The following is a 15307-nucleotide window of genomic DNA, read 5'->3' as shown; positions in this document are numbered from 1 at the left end:
GATTGCTAGAGGGGCCCGGCGCCACATCCCCCTCCCTCTTAGATCACAGCAGTCCAGCACATACTGCTGTATGCTGGGCTGCTCTGGGAGACTGCTCACTGCTGCTAAGCAACAGCCGCAGCAGTCTCCTATGCCTGTGGGGGGAGCGATCACACTGATCGCGCCCCCCGACTGTCTATGCCACAGCGCCCCCTCCCCAGCGCACAGCGCCGCTTGCACGGTCGGATTTACCACAGAGTTTTGTGCATGCTCAGTAGCAAATAGTTCAACTACGTAAACATTGGAAGAGCGTACATCTCTAAACCAGGCCCTATATATTTACACCTTATGTGCAGATTCAATTTATTCCAGCAGAATTTGCTGACAAGAATTGCAACTACGCATAATCTCTCATCTGTGTCTAGTAAGAATATTCTGAAGAAACCGATGTTTCCTTTGTTCTTTACATGTTCCATAATTTGTTACATGGATTTTGTATTTAATGAATTTAGTTTTATTTCCAGAAGTAACCTGTGAGAGATGTGACCTTTAGACAATGATCATAGACAAATAATTAGGATCTGGTGGCTGAATAGATATAAAGGTTCATGATGCAAGGCTTCTGCCTTACTAATCAGAGAAACAACAAGGAACAGCAGAAGCTCAGGTTATATTTGTGTCTAAAACGAAGGCCTTGCATGCGCAGTACACATGTGTGTGGTACAAACCAGAGCAGAGTGGTAGAGTAAGCTACTGTATCTCTCTCCTTCCAGATCTTCGCCAAGTCAGGCTCTTATATGGGCCGGTGTCCTGGGAAGAGCTGTTTACTAAATTTGTGTGAAATTTTTCATTTTCACGTAGACAATTTAGGCAATATTATCATATCTACACCACATATAAAATGCAAGATCTGATAAATTGGCCCCTAAGGGGGTAAACCCCATGGCTAATTGCCGTGCCAGAGCAATTCAATTAGCGGGGATTAACCCGCATGCGTGCCCCTGCAGTTGGACTAAACCTCGCAGCTCATGGAGGTGCGAGGTAAAGTGCGAAGAAAAACCACAATATTGGGTTTGTGCGCAGGGGAAAAACCCATTGATTCCGCAGTTTACACGGAATCGGTGGGTTTCCTCCCCTGAATCCCTATCTTTTCTGGCGTGGAAAAAAGGCTAATTAATTGACTAGCCTTTCCCCGTACCGCTGGGAGTTTTGGCAGTAATTAGTCATGGGGGAAACCACACGGCTAATTGAATACCCCCTTAGTCTGTAGAGAGGATCGGGATCTTGAAGGAGGTAACAATAGTCAATAGTAGAACAGCTCAATGTAATAGTTTAGATGGCAGCTTTGAACATTGAACTGACAGAGCTGCTGTTAATTGGGGTTGGGTATGAAATCCTGGCTGTCGGGATGCCGCTGTTCAGAATACCGACAGTGGCATCCTGTCAGCCAGAATCCTGACACCTATAGGAACTAAAGATAAGTATTTTATCTACCCCTAATCTAACCCCTACCCCAACCCTACCCCTCCCTCCCCAGTGCCTAAACCTAACCCCCCCTTCCTAGTGCCTAAACCTAACTTCCCACTGCCCGCACCCTAACCCTAAGAACCCCTCCCCGGTGCTTAAACCTTATCTCACCCCCTAGTGCCTAAACCTAACCTCCCTCTCCCCGCATCCTAATACTAACTCTCCCTTCCCGGTGCCTAACCCTAACCCTCCCCCTAATGCCTTACCCCGCTAGCTAACGCAAACCTCCCCCTAACACCCCGATACTTTTGCTAACGGTCGGGATACTGGTGCTGGGATCCCAATTTGTTGGGATTTCGGCGCTAGTATTTGGACCGTCGACATCCCGCACGCTGGGATGCTGTCTACATCCCGTTATTTGCTGTCAGATACTGGATCGTAGTTAATGTTAGAGAGTTTAGTAGTAGCAGGAGATCGTTAGTGCAATAAGCTGGAATGCCACTATACTCCATGGCATTGTACAATTGAAGACAAAAAAGGGGGAGATTTATCAAATCTTGGAGAGAGATTAAATACCAACCAATCAGCTCCTAACTGCAATTTTTCAAATACATCCTGTAAAATGACAGGAGCTGATTGGTTGGTACTTTATCTCTCTCCAATTTATCTCTTTCCAAGGCTTAGTACATCTATCCCAAACACAGTAATGAAACAAGAGTTAATATTAACAGACAAACCGGTAAAAAAAATCCTGATGAAAAGTTTACAACCTATAGGGAAAATAGGAGATTAAGTGCCTCTTATTGCATTTCGGTTCAGCCAGATAATGGGAAATAGTGCTTAGAGAATAAAAAACAGATGACTTTTCAGGAAACACTTGAAGTTTGAGATGAGGTGAAAGTGTTGTTCAATAGAGGGTACTCCACAGAGTGTGTACAGCCCTTCAAATCTTCTATAATAAACAAGGGAAGATATGTTTGTTTATACAATTTTGTTCATTTTTTTGTTAGAAGAAGTATTTTAGATTTCATTTGGTAAAACACAGGCAAACAATATAGGGACTGACAGAGGGGAGTAGCAGTCAAAGAATGTTTTGCATGGAAAATTTAGCAAAAAAGCCCATAAGGTTGAAAATGTCCTCCTAGTTTTACACTCCCTGTCAGCACTGGCTTCTGTGGCTGTGTCTATGCTGTCACTGCAGTCGTACAGACAATGGAGATTGGGCACCTGCACTGAAAGTCTGATTCTCCTGGCAGGTGTAAACCAAGAGCTGGAAGTTTGGGTGCCTGCGCAGTAAGAGCTGCTTAGTCCTCCCTCTTTAAAGTGTTTAAGAAGGTTACCCCTAACAGGTGTTATGTGATTAGTCTTCTTGCACATTAGGGTGGGTAGAAAAAAACAAAATTGCGAGTTCGAAATTACAATAGTGCAGAAAAGTTGTGGGTCCATAACAGTAACTCGTGTGCAAAATTTAAGCTTGGACAGATAATTTTAACTATACTTGAAAATTTGACACAAATCAGGATATTTTGTAATCAGGTGAAGGCACAGTTTTGGGGCACATATTTGGCAATTAAGTTTTTTTATAGGTGAAAATGCTTCAGCTGTACTCAGTTAGATAGAAACCTTTGGGGTAGACATTTAAGAGGGGGTCCGTGCCCCCCCCCAAAAAAAGGTCAAAATATTGCAATTTTCCACAAAATTCCACCTGTACTGCATGTGCTCCTGAGATCGACTGGCACTATTTTCAGGTATTCTGACTTATAAATGATTATTTTTTAGGAGGTAGGGAGTAGGGATGGACATCGAAAGCCCACTATCAAATGTTGGCTGAACTTCCACCATTGAAACTTTCGATACGATGGTAAATAACCATTGCATCAAAAGTATTTGATGGTAAAAACTATTTATATGATTTGCACATTCACAATAAACCCTACAGCGCAGTTGGCAGGGAGTGGGATCGGGGCGTGGCTAGGGGCGGGACCCGAAGCAACATACATACTGTGTCCTCTCTAGTGTAGCTAGCAGCGTTGCTGTTGGGACTGGAGGGTACACTATAATTACATATACAGTCCGGCTCCAGAGTCCATCATGCTCGACACTGGTGTGGAGGCCACTGAAGTGAGTCAATTGTGTTACAGCCAGGCAGTGAGGAGCAGAGACACAGCTGACACTGACAGTGTGAGAGTGTGTCTCTGTGCTGTGTGAGTAAGTGCAATATCATATTACGCTTTACCTCCCACTAAGGGGTTAATCTTATTATGTGTGAGGAGGCCAGTTGCCATTGCCCTTCATGTCCCAATCTAGCCCTGAACTCACAGATATTTATATACAGCACAAAGGGGATGGGCAGGGGCGTATTAAGAGAGGAGGGGGCCCATGTACCTTCCCAGTCCAGGACCCCCTCTTCTCTCCCCAGCTGCCAGCAGCGCACTGACCACAGCAGTGGACCCTGGGCACCAGTCTGTGCCTAGAGTCTACTGCATATGCGCTGGTCACTGGGAAAATGGCGCAGCCGCCATTTACCCAACGATTTCCCTACTACGCATGCGCAAAATGCTGTGAAAAGGACCGAGGTGGCCATTCTCCATGTGTTTTGTGCTGCACTGCTACAGGCGTTGCAAGACTTTGGAGAGGTAAGTTTTAAAATCTATGGGTACAGGGTGTGCAACCCATTATAGATACACCCCTGGGGATGGGGAACAAGAATCAATAAGTCCTGAACTACCATAAGTGTGACATATACATGCACTTACTTGCGCCATGAGTTCTCTTGTGGCTAATTGGATTGGCCCCTAAGAGTGAGCAGTATAGTGTGTCCTGATACTGCAGAGAGCTATTTGATGGTTGGAAATAGTTATGAGGACATGGGGTTTGTTTTTAATCTTACAAAATATAGTTCAGTGGCAAATGCAGAATTTCTAAAGGGGGGTTTCCCAAATGCTTGATTTTACAAGTGTGGCCAGTCCATGAAGATTGCATAATTAACACTTATCCAGCTTTAATATGCATCATACCAGAGTCGTAACTAGACTTTTTGGTGCCCTGTGCCAGAAAGAGCATTGGCGCCCCCCTCATTTTTCAAAGGGACAAAATGCACCCAAAAACTGGGAATGGCCTCATGGAGAAGGACCAGGGAAGAAATAGGGGAGGCCAGGAGATGCTGGGGATGAAATAAGAGGAAGCTACAAGTGAGAATGATAATAAACAGAAATTTTACAGGCCCAAACAGCACCCCCTGACCTGTGGCACCCTGTGCGATGGCACCGGCCGTACTACCCTAGCTACGGCCCAGCATCATACAAAGTGTTTTGAACTTTTGAGTGTCATAATTTCAGCATATAGAGGATCAGTGATCACACTAAGCCATTAAATGCAGCAGTAGGGCCATCCTGACTGAACTGAATGCTTTTATTTCAGATGTGGGCACCATTCCAGAGCATGGGAGCAAGTCTGGGAGTCTGGGGGAACAGCAGAAGAACCTAGCACTGCCCTGGACATATATGTACGTATTGGTGTCGTTATGTAGTGAATAGTGTATTATTATATGGTTTTAATAATTAACCCTATTGATGGTCTATAGCAGTGCACCGTTAGCAGTGCATGTTTTCTAGATCTCCTAGTTGATGCACAGGTATTTTTATTACTGACTGACATGTTAAAATAAAAGATCCACAGGTGGTGCTAATTATTTCATTTGAGATACTAAGAAAAAAATGCAACATTAGTAATATTCTATCACACTACTATTTCTATTGTGGTCATGGTGTGGACTGGGGAGGGGAGTTTCCAGGCAACTGGAATGATCCCCCCCTGCATTTTTCTAGTTGTTGTAGTTGTTTGAACTTTTCATCCATTTAAACTTTAGTTTAGTTTCAATGAGAAACAATGACAAAGGGGCTCATTACAGCTGATAGAAGTAACCACCTTTGAAACACAACATGCTGAAAACAGAGAGCAGTAGCATGTGTCTTAAATGTATATGCAAAGTGGAATATTCTGTCAGGTATTAAAAACAATTACTTAAATATTTGTGGAAGTTATTACTAGCAGAGGATCAAATGTCACAACAATTTTCATGTCTTAACTACTTGTGCTACAGCACAATACTCTCTCTGTGTGTAAAGTCCGGATATTGTGACATGCTCCGCCTTTTGTAGGTAAAACTTGTTGGTGTAACTTGTTGCTTTAGCTTTGCCTGTCACCAATGTCTACAGGTTTAGTGATACTAATCCCGTCTACTTTGGTGTTGGTTGCTCTTACAGTTGATTTGATGCCGTCCATGTGAGGCCACTTCCAGAAATGTTTCCAAAGTCACTTTTAGTTCTAAATCCGCCCCTGGACACAGAGTGGAGAGCTTGAACATGTTGCTAAATGTGAGGATGCACCAATAGATGGAGAGGAAGACATCCTAATTACGTACTCTCCATGTGGTTGGCCTTGACTCTGGCTGATCTCCAGCTGCTGAAACACACCCAACTGAGTAGACTGAACATAAAGCCCTTCCTCTCCCAACTTATAGGGGTATTCAATATGGGTGCGATAACATAGTTTTTTGCGTTAATATCGCACTTTTTAACTTTTTTGCGTTAATATCACTGGTTTTAGTTTTACACCGTATTCAATTTCAAAGACTTATCGCAGTTTTGAAAAGTCTTTGATAAAAAACGGTGATAACTTTTCACCATTGAATAGGTGTCGAAAAAAAGTGCAGAATTGGGGTTTAGGGGTGCAGGCTTAAAAAAAATAGCCTGCACCCCTGAGATTGACATTTAAAAAGGAACTGTGTCAAAAAAAGTTAAAAAAAAAAAAAATAGGGACACCCCAAAAAATTAATTTAAAAATTGGGGTGCAAAAAAAAAATGGGAAAAAATTGTTAAACAATAGGGAAATAGGTTCAGGGCTATTCTGCAAGTACGCGGCAGATGTTTTCTAGAATAGAATTATAGCGGCAGGTGCACAAATGCAGAATTTTTTAAAACTGACTTTAGGGACTTAAAAATATGCTAGTACCCATTTTCATGTACTCCAAATTTGATGGGACCACTTAAAAAAAAAAAAAAAAAAACCTAAGTGCTCTTCTGCATCACTTCTTCAATGTCAGGTAAAAAAAGCACCTGCTGTGGCTATTTAAATCCCCGACTTTCAATTAAAGGCTAAAACAGGGGTACCCATAGTGTTCCCCCATGTTTTTACAACTTTAGGGGGGTCTCACAATTATTTTAAGGAAAAATTTGTAACTTTACACAAATCCAACTTCGGAGTTTCCCGTTTTCGTTAATTTTATTTTGAATACGGGGATAAGCGGGAGCGCGCACCATACCTTTATGCAGAACAAAACTCCGATATGAAACGTTAACTTCGCCAGGGAAGTTAACCTTACATATTGAATACCCCTCTTACACTGATATGACAATTTCTACAGAATACGAAGGGACTTCATGAATGCCAAAAACAGAGAGATACAGGTGATTTATAACAAATTATTAAGGTGTGTAAGACTATATAAACAAATTCCCAAGAGTACATTGCAAATCCCTAATTAATAAACATTTATTTGACATGACTGTTGCATTAAATATATTAACAGAGTTTGTGACTGAACTTAATGTTAATTTTATATCTGTTGCTACATGGGTACCTGCCATGTCAATTTCAAATGACATTAAGGTTGACAAAACACCAGCAACATCTGTTATAGTTACAGACGGTATTCCATATTACTTCTTTTTCTGCATATTTCAAAGGGATGTGAGAAAAAAAGCAGCTGTGTCGCTGGCTCTGTGCCATTCCAGATGGCACATTGCAGCCATCGTGTTGAAGTGAATCGCCCCCTAAGAATCAGCATCAGGGTGGCATATGTAAAGGCCAAAGTAGCCAACTCCCAGAAGAATTAAGTTCTAATATGCAGAAAAAAATAAATATAATATATAATATTTACAGTTTGTTTACTGCATAGTTAATAAGTAAAGCTGTTTTTCACCCAATGTCAACTATTTTTGGCCTAGCCTGCCTCTCCCCATTTGTGTTTTCAAAATCACCTGATACTAAGAGAACTCCTGCTTCCTTGCTGTCTGCTGTGTCGAAGCCGGATAATTGGCTGAGACAGGATCGGTGTAAAATTAGGTCGGGGCGACGCCATATTGCGAATGGCAATGAGACGCCATTTTGTGACTGGCCGCCCAGCGCCATTTTTAGTGAAACTCGCCATTATAAGTATATACAGCAATGCTATTATTAAACATTGTGCGATTCCCACGCAATAGAAAGAAGTTAAAGGTCCTCACCATACAAATACAGACAGTCATTAAAACATATAAAATGATTATCCCTGCAAAACACGTACCATGTACTCCACAAAACACATAGTCGCACAGCGCTAAGTAGCGTCTTTTCCCAAGTCCCCAATTCTTACACACTGCACACTTACATAAAAGGTTTTCTAGCATTAAAGTGTAATATCCAAGGTTTATGCAGTAATTATTAATGTTGTGTAATAAAGGTTATTTGATATCTAAGGTTTAGTACATGGTAAGCAGACCCTGTTTGGTGTTGTACTGATCCACTGTGTCTCCACAGATTTCTGTTATCATCGGTGAGAAGATCGCAACATGTGTCTGCAAACTATGGACTATAGAGAGTTAAAACATTAAAATGTACTCTGTAATGTTAGCGGCTTAGATTAGCATGCAGCGGTAAAAAGGACACAAAGGGTTGTTAGAGGCTGTTTGTGTCCATTCGAATTGACCTATGAACCATCCTGTAACAGAGGCACCTTTAAGAAGAACCAATGGAATCATGTCAAACTTGTCTATTGTATTGCCTATTCCTGTAAGAGTATATATGTGCGCTCTCTGACCTCAGTCTGGAGTCTTCTTGCTGTGCTGTTAACGGAGGTTTCTAATGCTGATGCCGGTATCTGGGCCCAGAGCGCGTGCGTATATAACAACTGTACCTTGGGTCTGTATGATTTATTTGCACTAATTGTCTTTAGATCACAGCATGTAACCATCTGTTTTTATATTGAATAATAACTTTTTGTACTTTGGAACCACATGCAAAGTCTGAAAGCATTTATTTACTGTGCGACTCATTACGCTAAATAGCAACAATTTTAGAAGGTATAGGCAGGATTTTAGAAGGTATAGACAGGATTGCATAGAGGTTTTAATTAGGTATCCATAGCTGGGATAGTCATAGGTCTATGAAGTGACAACTACATCAGCCACCTTTGCTAGGGCATAGAGAATCACACCACCTGATTTGTTAAGGCAATAGAACCTGTTCTTCAATAGGCCAAAAGTACATTCTGTCACATCCCAAGAGGTAATAAGTGCCTCATTACATCTGTGCCCAGCAGGAGTCTGTTGAGTAAAGTGAGGTATACAAACAAACACAGAAAAGGCAGCACACTTGGGAACCTGACTTCACAGAAACATATTCTCTTTATTGAATAGCAGAAAATGCAGTAATAAATATATAATGTTTTGCAAACACATTCCTTTCTTCAGATATACTATATAATGTCATACAAATGCTTTTTTATATAGGACATTTCAGTGTCTCATGTGTATCATGTGTCCATTATTTCATTAAAACAGCTGAGAGCAATACATTAACCCTAGCTATATCATTAGAATACTACTTCATATGTGTAGCTGAAGGCACCTTAACTCTTCCTTAGACATCTTGCTTTTATTATTTTAATTAAATCATCACAAGAAGAAATATATCTAACTACTGTATATGAATACAGGTTATCAACTAGCAGACAGTGTTGGAAATTATATAAATAAGAATGGATACACATATAAACTAGGGATGTGCAGGCTCGGATAGGTTCGAGTTTGCACGTGGAGTTCGGATTTTTCCCTCCAAAAAAACGGAACTCAGAACGAGGCAAAACGTCATCTTACATGGACGAACATCATCATTCCTGGTCTTTTGTCCAGGAATGATGATGTTCGTCCATGTAAGATGACGTTTTGCCTCGTTCTGAGTTCCGTTTTTTTGGAGGGAAAAATCCGAACTCCACGTGCAAACTCGAACCTATCCGAGCCTGCACATCCCTAATATAAACATTTATATCATTACTTTGAAAGCATTCATATATACAAGAAACAGGTAATCACATATTGAAGCATTTATTTTAAGAGATATCATTGATTTGATCATTAAAACCTTTTGGACCCAATGTGGCTAATCTTTCAATCTAAAATACCTCTCATTTTAACAATGTTAAAAGTCAAACTCTAGATGGCAACCTAACTTCTAGTGTCTGCAAGGGCAACTGAGAATACTCGTATTATCTTTTTCCTTTGCAATAAAAGTTCTAATGTTGTGTATATGTTATGCAGTCCTTGATGTCTAGCCCACACAACTGTATCCAAATGGGCTTTTAAAGAAAAACATAACCATTTACTGTCACAAGAAGCATATACTTTTAACTGTACGCTTGAGATGCTGTTTAAACAAATAAACCTCTGGATATAGTATTGCAATGACTGCAGCCTTAAACAGAATATCTGCAATATTAGGGCTTCGTTTGAATGAGAACAAAGGCATCTCTGTAAAGAGTTTACCATATGTCATGTCATCTTTCAGAAATGGACAATGTTTATATATGGCCTTTTTAATACTTTTAGGCTTATGCTCTTATTTACATAACAATTGATATGTTAATGTCAGATTTTTACACCTTATTTTTTATTAACAAATAATCTATAGCTAACTCACTACCTCCATGTTATAACATTACTAGTATAGATTTTTGCATTTCTTAGTACCTCTCCAGCCATTGTCTATGTAATACTGTGTGACCCAATAAGATGACTTTTGGTACCATCTGGTGGATGAAAACTATCAAAATGTAACATATTATTCTTATCTGTAGGTTTCTGTTATGAATCTTTCTCAATTTTCTTATCCTCCATGGAAACTAATACATTTAGAATATAAATTGTCTTAACATATTTCACTAATGTAAACTGACTGGTGTAATGTGCCTCAATTATACTGCCAGTCTCATTTATTACACTTTTTGTCATCTGAGTATCGTACAAATAATATATTGTCCACATATCTAAACCGATATGCAATCCTTTCAACATATCTTATATCTTACTGAAACATTGTTTTCTTGAAACTGTGCATGCAAATATTTGCTTAGCATGGAACCCCCAATATAAATGTTCTGTCTTTGAAAGTAAAAATAATTTTGAAATCTGAAATATTTATTTAAGCACAAAGCTTAATAATTTAACCAGAAAATATTGATGAGGTTTTCCTCCGTCAATACTGGCCTAACATAAACAATACCTTCCTCTTGTAGTATTGATGTATATAATCTCTATTCATCAATATTACATAACAACTCATGTCATCTAGCCATTCAATGTCCTTCCACTTTAATAGAAAGTCCTGCAAGTAGGGATTTTCCGAACAGTGATCTGTAAAAAACAATCAATAAACGTAGCCGAAGGCTGAAGTAATGGTGAATTAGCCCCTGACGCAATTGGTTGCCATGGAGAGTCCTGTAAATACATATGAACCTTAGGTAAAAGATATAAAATAGGTGTTAATTAGGGATCATTAATTAAACCTTTGGGGTTTTGTAATTATTCCAACCAATAAAGTGAGCTCAAAATATCAATATATTCATCAATCATGTTTAAAAACTTGCAGTTGAATTTCTTGGTAATTTATAATTAAGAGCCTCTATACCAAGCTTTAGATTATATTCTTATTAATTGTAAATTATTGTATTGTAGCACCACATTTATCTGCTTTTTTAACTATATATTCATTATCTTATATATGCATTCAATTGGTCTGTTTGTTTGTCCGGTCATGCATTGGGACACCCCTGCACTGATTGGGATGAAACAAATGCAAGGTGGTCCAGTTGGATCCTGTCCAGGTTTTAGGGCAGTTAGGGTCCCGGTCGGACCACCCTTTGGTGTACGCTGGGCAAAACTTTGACCTGGGGAGCCTGTTCTGGGCCTTCCACTGGATGGATTTGGACAAAAACTTCACAGTGTTAACATTGGATCCCAGAAGTCATACTAGGGGGTTGAGGTCCAGGTGGTGTTACTATCACAGGGTCCCCCCATTATTTTTTTAAGGTTTTATTTTGGTAAATATGATACCGATTGCATTTCCCATTACAAGTATGGGAAATGCGATCTGCTTACTAAAATAATGTGAATTTAAGGGCTTGGAGTAGTTTTTTTTTAACAAAAACTGCTCCAAAAGCCCTTTAATATATTTAAATGATACTAAAGTAATCTAAAAAAAAGTCTGAAAACACTCGTTTTCACATTATTTTAGTAAAAATAATATTAATAAATATGCTTTATTATCTATTCGTTCAATAAGTGCCATATTTGAAACAATCAGAGATTAAAAAAAAAACAATTTTGGCCCTTAGTTTACGCAAACCAACCACATTATCATGCAAACTCTGAACTTTAGATTTTGTATCATTATAAAAAAAATAAAAACATTTTAAATTTTAAATATCTAATAAATCTATATCAGTCCAAATGTAAGTCAGAAAAGTTTAACATGTTGTAACGGAATCCTGCGCAGTTGTGTAAGACCTCTAGAGCCAAGGAGAGGATCTTCCACCAATAACAGCCACCCTCTGTTCCCTTAGTGATAGATGTTCACACCGGTACCTAGGTGGCCGCCTGGAAAGCCTCCAGCAGTAGAGGCTTACACAACTGATGGAAGTCTGCAGGACTGCTGGCAGGAGACAAGGATATGCTTGAAATGGCAGTCCTACCACTGCTGCAGGCAGAATTTAACTTGTACAGGAACAATGGTAAGAGTACACTAGAAGGGGCAAATGATGGTGCCTTCAGGTGAATCTAAGGACTATGGTGTGACTGGGTCGCCAGGCATAAAGCGGCTAAACACTGGGTGGATAGTCGCTAGCTATGGAGCAGGTCTCAGGCTATGGAACGACTGGCTATGAATTCCGGTGCAGCTGGGCTGTGGAGCGACTGGATTGTGGTCTGTATTGACCAGGCCACAGGCTCCAGAGTGACAGGGCTGAGGGCTATGGTGCAGCTATGCCACGGCTGAAGCTACTGGTTCGTAGATGGTGATGCAGCCTATGCCATGGGCTGTGGTACAACTGAACTGAGCACAATAGTGTGGCTAGGCCACTGGCTGATGTAACAGACTAGAGTCCAAGGTGCAGCAAAGCCACCGGCTGAGGTATGACAGACAAATTATTGCTGGTATGGCTTAGATCGCAGACTGGAGCAATTGGCCTGTGAAAGGTGAGGCTGCCTTTGGCACATACTGAGGTACAACAGGACAAGCACAATAATGTGGCTTGGCTGAAGTAGCTGACTCCAGGCCGAGGTGCAAAAAGCCACCAGCTGAGGTATGACAGATAGATGATCACAGGTGCGACTTAGAGTGCAGGCAGCGAGATGAAGAGCACTGCTGGCTTGAAGCGGCTGATCACTGACTGATGAGGCTTAAACAGGCTGTGGTGCGGAAATGCCATGGGCTGAGGACAGCTAGGTGGCGGCTACAGAAGTCGCTGCTTCGGATGATACCAGCAGCGAGGACGTGAGCAGGTAAAATAACAGCATATGAAACCAGGGCGATTTCTGATCAGGAAGACAGGTTCAGGAAACTGGTAATAACAACTACTGAATACAGGAACTGCAGGACAAGGTGATACCGGCTAAAGCTCTGGCTTCTGAGCACAGGGAAAACAAGGCTGAAACTAGTATATCTGTCACCCGGGGCATGTCAGTAATTTTGCGCCCCCTCCCTTCCCATACCTGGATTTTGTCCTTGCTCCTCCATAAGGCAGTGCACTAGTCAGACGTCCCTGGTATAGTGACTTACATTATGCCATACACTGTAATGCCTATTACCAAAGTGCCACTTACATATTTGCCCAACACTATTTTATGTCCCACAGTAAGACTTCTAATTGCTTTAAAATTACCTGCTCATTGCCAGGGGGTTTCATGCTCGTTGCCAGGGGGTTTCATGCTCATTGTCAAGGGGTTTCATGCTCGTTGCCAGGGGCTTCCATGCGCATTGTCAAGGGGTTTCATGCTCGTTGCCAGGGGGTTTCATGCTCATTTGCCAAGGGGTTTCATGCTCATTGCCAGGGGGTTTCATGCTCGTTGACATGGGGTTTATGCTCGTTGCCATGGGGTTTATGCTCGCTGCCAGGGGGTTTCATGCTCGTTGCCATGGGGTTTGTGCTCGTTGCCATGGGGTTTCATAGGAGAAGATGCAGCTTTCTGCATCTTCTCCCGGCAGTGCCAGTGTTCCCGCAACTTCTGGAAATGCTATGTGCATTGCGCTGGCCTAACAGACACTAGATGTCCAGTAGGACCTCTAGCATCTGTCTTCTCCTTGGCGGCGGCCATTTTTGGATGGCCGTTTTCAGCAGAGCCTATGCGGACGGCTAGTCCACATGGAATCTGCAGCCCCAAGTCACCGCGCACTACAAGACTGCGCAGGGCATGCAGGGGCTGAGTCAGTCCCTTTTCACCCCCTGCATTCCAACACCCGGTGCACGTGCACCTCTAGCCCCCCCCTAGTTGTGGCCCTGGGGAAACACACATACTCTGGAAGTCAGGCAATATCACCGGCAGGAAGTGTAGGTCTAGCTGTAATCTAACAGAAGCAGGAACCAATAAGAGCAAGCCCAGCAGAAAGCCTCTTTGATGAGTAAATGGATTGCAGCTGTGAGCTGCACACAGAGACTGAATGGATTGCAGCTATGAGCTGCACACACACAGACAGCGTCCCAGCTGCCTAGCACCAGCCGGGACTGGAATCAAAGGCAAAATGCAGCGTCCCAGTCACTTAATACGGCCAGGACCTGCAGCCAAGATGATCCGCTGCTGCGGATATTAACATATGTATGTTGGCAGAAAGACCAGGCCTTTATTTATAACCAAAGAGACAAATGGGGCCAAATGTAATAGGTAGTCTGTTTTGGTAAATTGCGAGTTTGGTGCTAAACTCGCAATTTTTCACAACTCTCCAATGTAATAGGGTGTCTGTTCACTAAAACTCGCATTTTTCAGAGTTACTAAAACTCTCCATTCTCAAACTCGCATCCAGATGTTTTCACATTGAAAACAATCAACTCGCCCAATGTAATAGGGTGTCTATTTCAGACTCGCAAAAAAAAGATTACCAAAAGTCCCCAAATAATAGACCTGCTTCAGGCTTTGAGTACATCCTGAGCAGGTCAGATTAACACAGAAACATGCACATATCCATGAGATATGTACATGTTTCTGTGTGTACTTATGTTAAATGTTATAAAATAAAAAAAAATGATGTGCACCCCCTCCCCAAAAGCATAACCAGCCCCGGGCTTTATAAAGCCTGTTCTGGTTCTAAAAATACAGGGGCCAAAATGCGTAGGGGGCCCCTGTATATTAAGAACCAGCACAGGGCTTTGTTGAGCTGGTCCTGGTTCTGGAAAATCAGGGGACAAAACGAGTAGGGGTCCCCTGAAAATTCCTGAACCAGCACCGAACTCTTTCTAGCACAGCCAGGGAAAACCTTTCACCGGTTTCCCCGGCCAAAGCATTATCGTTGACTGACTGCTAGTCAGTCCAGGCCGGGGATCCCTGGGGAGTTGGGTACCCCCCCAATAAAGGGGTACCCCTCTCCAGGGCACCCCAGGCCTAGACTGATAGCCCGGGGCTATCCCCGGCACCCTAGGGCGGTGGGTGCCGGGTTGATAGTGTAAAGTGAAAGTGTAAAATTAAATTTACCATATTGTCTTTATTTGTAGAACCACAAGTACCAGCAAGCCTCCCCTGCATGCTGGTATTTGGAGAACCACAAATACCAGCATGCG

This window comes from Taudactylus pleione, unplaced genomic scaffold, assembly GCF_031769625.1.
Source record: "Taudactylus pleione unplaced genomic scaffold, aTauple2 ptg000170l, whole genome shotgun sequence".
Taxonomy (NCBI): Eukaryota; Metazoa; Chordata; class Amphibia; order Anura; family Myobatrachidae; genus Taudactylus; species Taudactylus pleione.
This window is presented reverse-complemented; position numbering follows the sequence as displayed.